This window comes from Castanea sativa, chromosome 12 (assembly GCF_040712315.1).
Source record: "Castanea sativa cultivar Marrone di Chiusa Pesio chromosome 12, ASM4071231v1".
In the NCBI taxonomy this organism is placed as follows: Eukaryota; Viridiplantae; Streptophyta; class Magnoliopsida; order Fagales; family Fagaceae; genus Castanea; species Castanea sativa.
Window position 1 is genome coordinate 22,155,899 of NC_134024.1, and position 15,325 is coordinate 22,171,223.

At 34.2% G+C, this 15,325-nt stretch overlaps 1 pseudogene; it reads left to right on the top strand.

Annotated features, from left to right (window-relative positions):
* Window positions 1-236: 236 nt before the first annotated feature.
* LOC142620364 (myrcene synthase, chloroplastic-like) lies at window positions 237-2,932 on the top strand (annotated as a pseudogene).
* The last annotated feature ends 12,393 nt before the right edge of the window (window positions 2,933-15,325 follow it).

Consider the following 15,325-nt stretch of genomic DNA (forward strand, 5'->3'; position numbering starts at 1 on the left):
ATACTCAACGGAATCCCATATGAACTCATCTATAGAACAAAGAAATGCCCTCATACGAACTTTTCCAAAAAGCATAGTCGCTTCCATTAAAGAATGGTGGAGCATTTAGAGATTGTGACCGATCCATCACAAAAAGGGTCTTGGATCGCACTTAGGTAATGAAACCACAGCAAGTGCACTCGCTCTGATACCAATTGAAAGCTCGAAATTGTGTTAAAAACACAAGAGCTTGAGGATATAGTGTCTCTCAAGGTATTTGAGGATCTAACCAAAAAAAAATAAAAAATCACAAGTGGATATTGAAAGTTGGATTCAGTTCTATAGGCACTACAACTTAAGTTCTTCATTAAATTCAACCATATGATTGTATTAACTAATAAATCATGTGGTTGAATTTAACTCTACTTGAAAAATATAATACTAGTTGCGTTGAATTGGTCAATGCAACTTATTGAATTTAATTGGAAACCTAATGTATAGACTTAATTTTTACCCTAATGCCTACCTGTCATTTATGCTAACACTCTGGTGTTGCTCATTGCAGAAGTTTTCAATAGTTTCAAGGATGAGAGAGGGAGTTTCAAGGCATGCCTTTGTGAGGATACCAAGGGCATGCTATCCTTATATGAAGCCTCATTCTTTTTGATAGAAGGTGAAAATATCTTGGAAGAAGCAAGAGATTTCTCAACCAAACATCTAGAAGAATACGTTAAGCAGAATAAAGAGAAAAATCTTGCTGCTATAGTAAACCATTCCTTGGAGCTCCCACTGCATTGGAGGATGCTTAGGTTGGAAGCAAGATGGTTCATTGACATATATAGACACAATCAAGACGTGAACCCTATCTTGCTTGAGTTTGCAGAATTGGATTTCAACATTGTACAAGCAGCCCACCAAGCAGATCTAAAATAAGTGTCAACGTAACATTCTATCTCATGGCATCAGAAGAAATAAATATCAAATAATTTATAGCCTAAAAATTTATGCTGTTGTTTGCTTTACCTAATTGAAATGTACCAAAGTGCATTAATTGCTATAATTCTAACACTCATTTGTTCTTTTTCGATTCATACAAAGGTGGTGGAAGAGCACAGGCCTTGCAGAGAATTTGAGTTTTGCGAGGGATAGACAGGTGGAGAATTTCTTTTGGACAGTGGGAATAATATTTCAGCCTCAATTTGGATATTGTAGGAGAATGTTAACCAGGGTCTTAGCACTGATAACAACAATTGATGATGTTTATGATGTATATGGAACTTTGGATGAACTTGAGCTCTTCACAGATGTTGTTGAAAGGTTTGTATTAATGGAGAAGGCATCTCATGCATCTAACATATATATCACTACTCTCACAATATGTGAGTCTCACAATTATGAGGTTCACATGCTTTGATAGGAATGGTGCATATGCCAGATACATAAAATAATTATTAGTATTAATGACACTATGCCTCATTTGCTTGAACGCTATCTTAACATATTGATCACTTGTGGCTACATTGTGTGATACCAGATGGGATATCAATGCAATGGATCAACTCCCTGATTATATGAAGATATGTTTCCTTGCTCTACACAATTCAGTTAATGAAATGGCTTTGGATATTGTGAAGAAACAAAGATTCCACATCATTGAATACCTCAAAAAAGCGGTATGGAATTTACTTGAAATTCATCAATATTAATTCTCAACATTTTTTTTCTTGAATACCTTGTGTTATACTACCCCTAATTCATCTTTCCACAATAAATTTTCAGTGGGTAGGTTTATGTAGATCTTATTTGTTTGAGGCAAAGTGGTACTACAACAGATATACACCGAGTCTACAAGAATACATTGAGAATGCATGGATTTCAATATCAGGACCAACTGTACTGGTGCATGCTTATTTTTTTGTCACAAATCCAATTACAAAGGAAGCCTTGGAAAGCCTAAACGAGTACCCGAACATAATCCGTTGGTCATCAACAATTTTACGACTTGCAGATGATCTTGGAACATCTATGGTATGTTAACTTTAAAAAAAAAAATTCATGTCTTGTATTAAATATTATAAATCTATAAATGTATCTTATTTTTTTGTTGAAAGAAAAGTAATTGATAGTCAATAAATCAAGCATAACAACAATTGGTGTTAAACAAAGGAAGGGACTATCACCATCCACACATATAAGCAATGTTGTTTAAATTTGAAATTACAGGGTAGTATAGAAACAAACAGATGCTTCCTCCATCCTATATTGTTAGTCATATTTAGAAAATTTAACATTTTAAGGGAACATTCTTTAATATACAAACTTCTAATTAAAAATATACATGTTTTCAAAAATACTCTTATTAAATTTTTAATTTTTTTAGAAACACACATACACACACAAGGGAAAGAAAATGAATTTTGAGTGGAGCATATAGATTGCCTTTATGTTAGAATTACCTTTACTAATTTAAACTTCAGAGAAAGAATGATTTGATTTTTTTAAAATAAAAAATAAAAACAATGGATTATCCATTAATTTCACAAGGTTCCTTATTCACAAACTACACAATCTTAAGAGTTTCATCATGAATCGTTTGAATACTTTGCATTAACATAGGCTAACATCCATTTTTTATATATGTAAAACTCAGGATGAGTTAAAAAGAGGTGATGTCCCAAAAGCAATCCAGTGTTACATGAATGAAACCGGTGCAAGTGAAGAAGATGCCAGTGAGTATATAAAGTATTTGATTAGTGCAACATGGAAGAAAATGAATAAAGACCGAGTTGCGAGTTCTCCCTTCTCTCATATATTTATTGAAATTGCACTGAACCTTGCAAGGATGGCCCAATGCATGTACCAGCACGGAGATGGATATGGTGCTGGGAACCATGAAACTAAGGACCGAGTATTGTCATTACTTTTTCAGTCCATTCCCCTAAACAAAGATTGACATTATATTAATTATTTGTATGTAAGGATGCATATATGAAAAATTTTACTTAACAATTGTACGATCCGAAATTTTAGCCAAATTTTTTCTTCCCTTTCCTTTTACTTTGGACGATATATTTCTTTAAGAACGTTTTTTTTTTTATCCTTTGATGAGTGAGTTTTATGGCTGTTAAGTTAATTGCGTCTGCAATACTGTTTGGCCTGACTAAAAAAAAAAAAAAAAAAACCGAACACATATTTCGCATGTTTCTCATAAATGTGTTCCTAACAAATCCATCGTCTTGCTCACTGTCACAAGTCAACCTGCCACCTACCATAGAGAGTGGTGTGGCAAGTTTTCCTATCTCAAGTTGTTGTGAATAAAATATACAACATTTAATCCCAATATACTGATCTAATAGTTTTCAAGGTCACACGAGATCTATGAGAAAACTATTAAACCTTGTAGCACAAAAGAAGGTTATTTGGCCTAACACCAGACCTTCGGGTGGCTGTCCATGCACATAGCAAGCCATGGTTGCATGATGCTCGCATGGCCCGCTAGCAGCATGCTATGGCCGCCCATGCATGTAGCAGACCTTGGCTGCTTGGTGCCTTGCTGGCAGCAACCTATTGTTGGCCATGCATGCAAGTACGGAGTTAGGATTTGGAGTTAAGAGGGGTAGTTCTGCTACTAGTTATGTGAAGCAACTCCAGCCTCCAGCTTTGCTGCTTCGACGCTAAGGTTTTTCTTTTCTTTAATGTGTGTGTTTATTGCTAACTAAAGACAAAATTATTTTGCTAAATCTTTTTTAAAGGGTCGGGTTGTTTGTTTTTGGTAAAATTTGTCGGTTGAACTTAATTTTTTTTAGTTTTGCTATTGGTAATTTTTGTTGTTGCGCTAATTTTTTTGAACTTGTATATTTTCTTTTAGATTTTAGATTTATAAATTTTTTTATGGCCTTTAAAAAGAGAAAAATTTCAAGGATATAAATTTTTTTTATAAATTAATTATGTGGAGAGTGGTATTGATTAGTAAAAAAATGATAAAAGTGATGAGCCAAATACAAACTAATAAGAATTTGTTATCTCAACACTTAGTAAAAAATATTGTAGAAAAAGTTTGTGACTAAAGTATTATTCTTAAAGGAATCAATGATATTGTTAGGGTGTAAAGAGTAATTTTATAAAACAAAATTACTAAAATTAATACTCATATATATACTAAAATTAATAATAAATAAATAAATAAATAAAAGGGGGGGGGGGGGGGGCATTGCCCCCAAAAGTCCAAGTTTAGCTCCATACCTACATTCATGCTGCAAGCAATGGTTGGCTGATAACAGCATAGCGTGTTGGTAACATGTTGTGGCTGACTATGTATGCTGCACGCCTTAGTTATATGATATTATGGCTGCTTCTGCACAATGCAATCATAAATATCTTCATTGAAAATATTAGTAAGTATCAATTGTGTTATAAAGCTCTGGGTAGTTTCCAATTCTTCAAACAATATGCAAAAGTGATGCTCTTTTTACTACAAACTATTTGGATTGGAAGAATAACTTGAAAAATAGCGAATTTGACTCCACTTGTTTTAGTAATGTCTATTTGCTTTCTAAAGCATCTTTCCACTTCCAAAGTCTTGTTAATGGGTTTTAGTGTTTTGAATATTTGTTCAAGTCACTAATTTTTAATTTTTATTAAACATTTTACTCTTAGAAATGCAATTTGTCATTACTTTTCTTTAGAAGGTTGTTCCAAGTGGTTCCTATATATAACTCCTAACTCATGTATGGATGCAAAATCAGAATAGTGGGAGTGTTATCTTGAATTAATCAGCCATTGATTTGTGAGTGTTGAGGGGAAGTTGATGTCCTTGAATGAAATATGGGAAAGTCAAGCCGAAACTCAATGTTGGGCTCTAAGATGATATTCAAAGGCTTTTAGTGTAGTGATAAGCCTATTCAAGCAAGAAATAAAGTCTACACCTTAGCAAGAACAATATTAAGGCCCAATAAAACACTTCATAATAGTTAATTAATAGATTAGTGGTCCTGTTACAATAATACAAGAAAATAAAATTCTCCAACAATAGGGTAAAATTAAACTTATAGTCCAGTAGTCAATTATTGAACAAATTTAAGTAGGTGTTCACTTCAAGCAGTCCTTGTGTGTCTTGGTCAAAAGGGTCTAGGGTACTTTATGCTACTATTACATTAATATGAGGAAATATTTCATTGTTACAAACACATTATATCATTCAATAGAAAAACAAAAAGTAAAGATCAATGGTTCCATGGTGAGAAGAAAATGATTAATTGGCATGGTGTGAAGGGAGAGAGAGATTCCAGCTCATTGCAGCAGATATTGAACCAAGATTCTTATAGAATATGTATGTGGAGTAGTAAGGGTTGTTTTGAGTGAGTGGGTGCGTAAGCTTGTAAAGGGATGGTGGGAATAGTGCTAAAGCTAAGTCTTTAATGAGGAAGTTGGTTGTTTATGACTGAATAAGAAGCATTTATGAACTTAGGATATGCAGAAAAGGGAAATGGAATGTTTGAGACTAAGTGAGTGTGGGATAAGAGGGATGATTTATGAGCTAGGGAGAGCTAAACTACAAGCTAAAATATGGCAAAGTAACAGGAATAACAAAATTTTCAGAGGGGTTGGTATGTGTTTGTGGGGCTGATGTGATTACCCTTTTATAGTGGAGCATAAGGGGGTGATTAGCAAAAAATCCAAAAACATAAGGTTGGTTAGGAGGTAGAATGGCAGACTATCCATCCTAAGATTTAGTTATAAATGGCTGATCTTCTTTTGGGATTGCCATGCTTCTTTGGGCAACATGACGCAAGGGTGAATATTTGGGTAATCTTGCATTAAATGTTGAGATTTCTAAGGCTGTGTTTAACCAATAGGATTAATGCAGGTGTTAAGGAAGAATCTTGGTACTACAACTGAGATTTAGACCCTAGGAAGTAGGATTTAACATCCCAAGCTAGGTGTCAAGTTTTAAGCCCACTTTAGAGAGTTCCCCTAGACATCCCTTTATGCCCCCCAAACCACATTTTCCCAAATTTTCCCTTTAGGATTCATGGGCTTGGCACATGAACAAACTCTTGAATGTTTTCAGCATTTATGGAATTGATTTGTTGAGATTTGAGTAGCTTGGTTATTGCTTCCTTCCGCTAGAGATAGAGTCTTGAGGAAAATAATGAAATCCCATTACCCGTTAGTCTTTAGTTGCTAGTACAACATTTGGGAACTGTTCACGTTAGGGAGAGAGTGGCAGAAAGTTGATGGAAGAACCCATAGTTCATTCTTAAAGATTTGGTTCTCTTATGGAGGTCTCTAGCAGGACCTTGGTCAAGGATGAATAAGAAGGAAGTTGGTTGTCCATTTTAGTCCTCTGCTTTTGCTGGAATTTTTGGATTGGGCTTGCTTACGTATGCTGGACCCCTTGCTAGGCTGTGCTCATTCCCTTTTCACTTGGGCTTATTCTCCTTTTATAAAAAATTTGAACCTACAAAATGGACATCAATGACACATATTGCCATTGGTTTTCATCCCTCAGGGACTCTTATTGTTAGTGGATGTTTTGGGTTTTGATAGATATTTGTAATGGATCTTCGGGCAATGAGTTGTAATATTTTTAAAATAATAGCATAAGCTTAAGAATTTCAAAATAATTTTGTAAATAATATTTACTATCTTTGAAATGATGAATTCTATATCATAAGTAATGTATATGGTTCCCAATAATCATGTCATAATTTATTGGTCAACTCGTAGGATGAATAATTATCATAGAATTATGAATAATGACCATAGAATAATCATAATTTTCCATGAATTTGGAAACGTATGAGCATTCAAACTTTTTCAAAACAATTGTGGTTATGGGCATAGGTAATTCAATCGTATGGTATTTCCCAAGTATTAACAATATTAGGTTTTTCACTAAATAGTATTAATATGAGTTGAGCTTTTTGATATTGCCAGTGAGAATTGGGCTTTTAATGCTACCAATGATAATTGGCTTATTGACGTTATCAGTGGGAACTAGGCTTTTTGATATTGCTAGTGAGAATTGGGTTTTTTGATGTTGCTAGTGGGAACTGAGGTTTTTGATATTGCTAGTAAGAATTGAGCTTTTCAATATTGCTAGTGAGAACTGGGTTTTTTGATAATGCCAGTGAGAATTTGGTTTTTTGATGTTGCCTGTGAGAACTGGGCTTTTTGATGTTGCTAAGAAGAATTGAGCTTTTTGATGTTGCCAATGGGAACTAGGCTTTTTGATATTGCCAATGAGAATTAGGTTTTTTGATATTAATAATGAGAATTGGGGTTTTTAATGTTGCTAGTGGTAATTGGGTTTTTTGATATCGCCAATGAGAATTAAGCTTTTTGGTAAGTAATTTGCCATGAGATTGAATCATGGATTTTGATTATGTATTTGAATTCCATTGATAAAATTGTTTTGCCATGGATTTAAGTTATGAGCTTTGATTATGGATTTGAATTCCACTAATAAACTTATTTTTCCATGGATTTAAATCGTGGGTTTTTCAAATTTTGCTAAGAATAAGTATTCTTGGGCTTTAAAAAGAAAGAGACTTTAACTTGCTCCATAAAATAAATAATTTGAATATGAGTCTAAATTATAGACTTTATAAAAATATTGGGTCTTATAATATTTTACATTTGTGACCCAATTTTGTGGTGGAAGGAAGAATAGTTGATGGCTAGCATGATAATAGGCAAAAATATATAGAGAAGCCCAATAACTTATTGGTGATGTTTGAATGGATTCCAATAAATAGCAAGTTCCTTTGGATGACAACCTTTTCCTTTTAATTGTGAGTGTGCACTTGTGTTCTTTCTTTACTCATAAAAAGAAATGGTATGATTAAAAGAGGTATTTATAGTTCAATCAAAATTCCTAACATTAATTTTCGTTTTAAAATTTTAATATTATAACATACTCTCCACTATCCAATCTAAATCATTGTCTCTGAAAGTTCGGATTTATGTTAAAAACACAAGAGCTATTTAGACCATAAAATTAAAAATTATGGCTCGGTTGATTTTACTCTAACTTAAACTAAGTGCGGAATAGAGTAAATGCGAGTGAACAAACAATAAAACTACTCTAAGTCATATTCATTAAAACACAGCAGTAAAAAGAAAGCTAAAAGAGTAGGGAAGAGAGATGCAAACATAAGATAACATGTTATTATCGAAGAGGAAATCGAAGAACTCGGTGAAAAAACCTCTCCGCCGCCCTCCAAGTGGTAAATCGATCCACTAGACAATAAGTTGGGATACACGAATAGCAAGAGACCCTCCAAGCCTAATCTACCCAATGTACTTAAGCCTTCCAAGCTCCTACTCCAACAAGGCTTCTCGGAACTGTGCCTTGTATAGCTTTCCAGATCTCGTAATATGCCTGATTACATCTGCCAAGCCTCACCGGCATCTTTTGGCAAATTCCAAAAGCTTCCCAGTCTCCAAAACACTCTTTACACTTTGAAAAGGTGTGGGTTGTATTTGGATACAAATTTTCTCTCAAGGTATGACAATGAGAGAGGGAATGAGAAGAGGCTAGTATGATTTCTGACTAAGGATTAGTAGCTCTCTCTCTAAAAGATGGGTGTGTGTATTGTTGAAAATCTATCTAGGTTTTTCTCTCTGAATGGTCTCCTTATACATTTGTGGGTAATGAGGGTATATATAGTGTGTGTGAAAGGTAAGAAAGTCACATTTAAGAAAACCTCCAGGCAAAAAGTTTCGCAAGTATCTCGTGGGAAGGCCTTACCCGCGAGACACTCGCAAAATCCTCCTAGCTGGCACAACTCTTCAAGTTCCAGCATGTGCTTCTCACGTGGTTTTTTCGCGGGTCAGCTACTAGCGAGACAGTCGCGAAATTCACTGATTCTTCATTTTATGCTCGATTCTTCACCAACTTAATACTGAACTCAATACAATAAAATCCTACAAAAATACAAGGAAACAAATTTATGCAAATACAACACTTTTTGTCATGGAATAAAGCCAACATAAAACATAGTTGTAAATCACAACTTTACAATCTCCCCTTTTGGCTATTCCGTGACAAAACACCCTATAACAGACTCTAGACTTAAACATGAGTTTGGAAAAAATGGCAAAACTCACTCACACCTAAATCTAGAAGTTGTGAAACACTTGGAACATATATACCTTTAACCTGAAACACTTGCACAAAACACATTAGACCTTGAAGGTAAAGCAAGTAATAAAAGGGCAGGTATAATGTAACAAGTAAAATGGGATCAAGTAAAAGTGATGAGAAACATATAAGCAACTTGATCATACACCAAAACAGCTATATAGAAATGACTACAATGATCATATAGCAAAACAAATGATTATCCGAACATGCAATCATTAAAGCATAAAAGACAGAAGTATATATGCATGTCCAAAACACACAGCCAATGCGAAATACCAAAGTATTTGCATTAAGGATACAAGATCCAATAAGGGCACAAGAACACACAACCAATGCAAAACATAAGAGGTATTTGCATTAAGGATACAAGATTCAACAAGGACACAAGTGTGTTCCAACACATAAACACGATGCAATGATAGCAACAAAGTATAGATACTAAAAGTAACTCAAAACACCATAAAATAACTAGAAAACAAGCATAATATAAAACAAAGTAAAACAAGGTTTTTTCAAAAAAATAAATGTCTTCTCCCCCTTAGTATATGCATCTCCCTTATGGCTTTCTCCCCCTATGAATGTGCACGATGTAGAATTTCTCCCCATAAGAATGTGCTCATGAGTCAAATAAAAATGACAAAAGACTCCGGTATACACTCCCCTTTTTTGTCACGAATAGACAAATGAATCAAGAGGAAGGAGGGAAAGAAAAAAAGACATGAACAAGGATAAGATGCATGAGGGGTGCAAGATGTATGAGAAAATGATGCTCAAATAAAAGGAAAAACATATTAGGAAGACAATACTACAAAGTATAAGGAAAACATAACATGCTAAGGATGTGGAACAAGATATAAACCAAGGCATGACATAGGCATAAGAACATGTTATATGAGCTAAAAGATTTAAAAAGACTTAACTAGCATGAGTGAATGCAAAACATGTCAAGTGTATGTGAGATGCATGACCAATGCATGAATAACCACTCACGGGGCAAAGTATATAAAACACACTACCAATGATAAAAACATGATAAACATAAATAATTATGTTGATCCCCAAAGTTTGGTACTTATCGGAGTCTAAAATAACGAGAAAATACCATTTAAGCATTTTATTAAACACTTAGAGTGCACACACTACACATGTATGTTAAACAATGCAAGAACATATGAAAATCTTGCCTAAATACATGTTATTTTTGCCACAATGGGCCAACATCCAAAGCAAAACATCATTTAAAACAAAGCCCAATAAAAAAGATTGACAAAAATTAAGTTTTCCAACTCCCATCTGAAAAAAATCTCAACTATGAACATAAAACCCCCAAAAACATAATCTAAGCATCAAAATCAATAAAAAGAGTTAAATATTACCTTAGAGATGTTAATGGAATGAAAAACACTTGAATTTAGTTGGGTTTTGATGTAGAAACATTAAAACAGGGTTTTGGGAGAAGATGAGAGAAGTTTAAAACAAATGTCCCACAAAATGCCCTTTAAAAAATTGATCTGGGAATTTTCGCTGGAAGCTTACTTGCGAAATTTTCATGGGTAAGCCTTACTTGCGAGTTACTCATGAAATAGTCGCGAAAATCTTTGTCCAAGGTTGAAAAACTTAAGAATTGGACCATTTAACTCCCAGTTGAGCCTACACAAGAAATAGGTCACAAAAATACCCAAAAAACATGTTTTTTACACATAAATAACTTGAAAAACTTTGAAAAAACATGAATGATACATATCACTTCCAAAAGCAAACAAAAAAAAACAAAAATCTTTTTGGTTTGATCCACATAAAGTTGAGTACACACATATTACATTTGAACATATACAAACACACAAATGAAATAGGCATTCTTTGAACATTAAACTTATGTGTTATGTGTGTGGATTAAGTGTGGAATAGTCCTTAGTCTAGAGTGAAACTTCAATGATCAATTCAATCAAGTCATACACAACTACTACTAAGTCAAGTGGACTATCTCAATTATAGAAATGAACATATATGATCTCCTACAAGAAAATAATTACATTTCTTTGAAGTTTTTCATTTGGATTCTTTACAATTCATAACATTTCATCATTTTTGAACAAAATACATCTTATTTTGAGATCGATGCCTGAACTTTTTGATATTTCAACTTTGTGAGTGAGCCTTTGGCTTTTTGAGACACCATACATTTTGATATAAGTCGCTTTCCCTTTTTCCTAGTCAAATACTAGTATTTGCGACGGATTTTGCAGCTCATTATCTCTTTTCATTTTGAGATTTACATTTGTTGAGTTCTTTAAGTAAAAACATAAAAACGTGGGAAAAGATATAGGTACAAGTCTATGCATGTTTCAGGACTAATAAAACTAATGACTAATCATTCACGACAAGCTTGAAGATTGATTTACAACAATCACACATAGATTTCAAGATTTTTCTACAAAGATAGATGTGCATACAAAACAAGCTAGGCTCGAAAATGCACTACGCCATTAGTACGAAAGTACTAGGCTAAACTCATATGTGACACGTGCTCAAACATAAACGATCAAACTTTTTGAAATTTTCACTTTTTATGTGTTTTTTTTTTTGGATTTTTACACACAAAAACAAAACATAAAAGTAAGATCAAATGCAAAAACAACAAAAAATAATGCCTATAAAGAGATGTATGATGCATAAATGCATGACAATGAAGCATCTAATGCATAAAGGATCATACAAAGATCAAAAGAATTAGATCAAGGACCAAACGAGCATAAGTTCAACCATAGGAACCCTTTCTCATCCAAACGGAATGATTGTTTGGAATGAGCGTCTCATGAGAAGTGAGACAAGAGTTGAAAGAATGAGAACCGGAGATGCACATAGATAAGAAGGTAAGAACATCAAAAACTTTCTTCAACATTTTACCATTTTTCCTAAAATCTAGTTTTGCTTACAAAGCACAACTTCCAAGAAGCTCAAGTTTCTCTTTTTTTTATATTCTTTTAAGAGCTTGAAACTTAGAGAAATGAAGTCTAAAATGACCAAAGGCATCACAATGGTGACAAACAATGGGTTTAGGTCTACTAGGCTTTTTGGGAAGGGATCTAGCAACATGATTTTGTTCTCTCTTCAACTTGGAACATTGAGGTCTTATATGACCAATCACATCGCAATGGTGGCAAGTTGGAACAAACTTAGATCCATCCAAAACCTTAGGTTTAGACCTAAACGAAGGCTTTGACTTAAGAGTCTTTCTCTCCACTTTTTGGTTTTTTTTTGTGTGGAGGAATGTACACCGATTTTTCCTTTGAGGTAGAATACACAATAGTCACAAAATCGGGTACCATAACATGATTACAACAAATAATTCCATCCTTTTTATCAATAGGTTTAGCAATCAAACACTTGGCATGCATCTTAAGAGATTCATTTTCACATTTTAACTCATCAACAAGTTTGTTAGACAAAACAAATTTAGCATCCAAGTCCATATTCAAACATTCAACCTCTTTCAGCTTTTCAAGAGAATTTTCAGCAAGCATTTTATACTTTTCAACCAATTTATTAGATTCATTGAGCTTAGCAATCAAATCATAATTTTTACAATGAAACTTGCTCAAATTCTTATGAAACTTCTTAGTTTCTTTCTTCAAGAGTTAGATGTTTGGAATATCAACAACAACACTTAAAGATTCATGTAATATGCCATCACAAGTATGAGGATTAACACTTATAGAGACATTTTCACAAACACATGGCATGTTACAATCAACAACATCCATAAAAGCATACAAAACACTATCCATGACAAAACACACAAAGGAGTCAAGGATCACACTTAGGTAATGAAACCAAAACAAGTGTACCCACTCTGATACCAATTGAAAGCTTGGATTTGTGTTAAAAACTATGTGTGGAATAGAGTAAATGCGAGCAAAAAAACAATAAAACTACTCTAAGCCATATTCATTAAAAGACAACAGTAAAAAGAAAGCTAAAAGAGTAGAGAAAAGAGATGCAAATACAAGATAACACGTCGATGTGTTATCGAAGAGGAAACTGAAGAACTCGGTGAAAAAACCTCTCCGCTGCCCTCCAAGCGGTAAATCGAACCACTAGATAATAAGTTAGAATACACGAATAGTAAGAGACCCTCCAAGCTTAATCTACCCAATTTACCTAAGCCCTCCAAGCTCCTACTCCAACAAGGCTTCTCAGAACCGTGTCTTGTCTAGCTTTTCTGATCCTGTAATACGCCCGATTGTATCCGCCAAGCCTCACTGGCTTCTTTTGGCAAATCTCCAAAGTTTCTAAATCTCCAAAACACTCTATACACTCTGAAAAGGTGTGGGTTATGTTTGGGTACAAATCTTCTTTCAAGGTATGACAATGGGAGAGGGAGTGAGAAGAGGCTAGGATGATTTCTCACTAAGGATTAGTAGCTCTTTCTCTAAAAGATGGGTGTGTGTATTGTTGAAAACCTATCTAGAGTTTTTCTCTTTGAATGACCTCCTTACACATTTGTGGGTAATGATGGTATATATAGTGTGGATAGAGGGTAAGAAAGTCACACTTAAAAAAACCACCAAGCAGAGAGTTTCACGGGTATCTCACGGGTGGCCTTACCCGCGAGACACTCGTGAAACCCTCCAGGCTAGCACGACTCTTCAGCTTCCAGCATGTGCTTCACACGTGGCTCTTTTGGGGGTTAGCTACTAGCGAGACAGTAGCAAAATCGACTAATTGTTCATTTTATGCTCGATTCTTCACCGACTTAATACTAAACCCAATACAATAAAATCCCACAAAAATTCAAGGAAACAAATTTATGCAAATACAACACTTTTTGTCATGGAATAAAGCCAACATAAAGCATAGTTGTAAATCACAACTTTACGGTCTCCATTTATAAACACCATATCTCTAGAAAAGTGAGAGTCCACAATTTTTTGTGGCAGACAAGGTTACGTAGTTGTCTTTATTTGACATCATTTGACAATAATAAACCTAGAGATTCAGCCCATGAACTAGTTTGGTTTTGTCATTTTCTTTGCAATGCACGTTGGCTTTGGTTTTGGCTAAACCCTTATATCAATCATGGCATAAACTACAAGACTAGCCTAAAGAAAACCCAGTTAATGAGAGGTGAGAGATATATACCCAGCCTTTTCTACTAAGAATCTGACGATGGCTCGAGCGGCATCCATTGACGGTATGGTTGGGCCTTTTGCAGTGATAGCAACGGTGAAACTCTCCAGGTCCAGGGCAGTATGGTTGGTTTTGTTGCAGCGATAGCAGCTGTGAATTCTGATCGATCTGTACAGTAGCGTTTGCTGGCTGGGAGTTTTGTGTTTGGAGATTTGGGGTTTGTGGCTTATGCAGGAAAGGTGTTTGAGTTTGCATTTGATTCATTTGAATGGGGATTTTGGGTTTGATTAGGATTGGAGTTTTGCTTGTCTCCCCTCATGGCTGAGTTTGGTTCTCAAAAATATTATTCAATCTGTTATGAACTTGGATAATTTACTGAATATAAAATAGTTAGTCAAGATGACCAATCTCCTCGACTTAGAGAGAAAATATATATTTTGAGTTAATTTTTTACATAATTCTTATTAATGCTTTTGTTTTTTTGAGAATGTTATTAATGCATTTTAAACATATATAAATAACCAAGAATGAAATAAACTCATCAACAAATCCTAAAACATAGGAAGCAATCCTATTCTAAAACATAGGAATTAACTTGAATACAAATAAATAATAATGCTAATCTATCTAAGAAGCCTTATTCTATTTTAGGCAAAACTAAATTATTAGTCCCTGAAATTTATCCTATGTGCGTAATTGGATTCTCAAGTTTCAAGTGAGCACAATTGGTCTTTCAAGTTTTCAAGATGAGCAATATAAGTCCTTCAATTAACTTCCATTAGTAGTGTTGCTTACGTGGCTAACCAAATATTGACCTGGCATTTTTTTAAAAGATGTGAAATTTTTATATATTAAAAACTTACAAAATTAAATTTACACAAGAAAGAAACTAGATCCATTCCAATTCAAATCATTATCCTAACCCAATACCAAAAAAAACCCTATTTGCAATCTGATCTGTTCATCAATACAATAATTACAGTCACCAGCAGCAATAGTACCTGCACTTCAAGGCCTACCTGCACTTCACCCATGGTACGTTGATGTTTTTCATTGTATGGATTT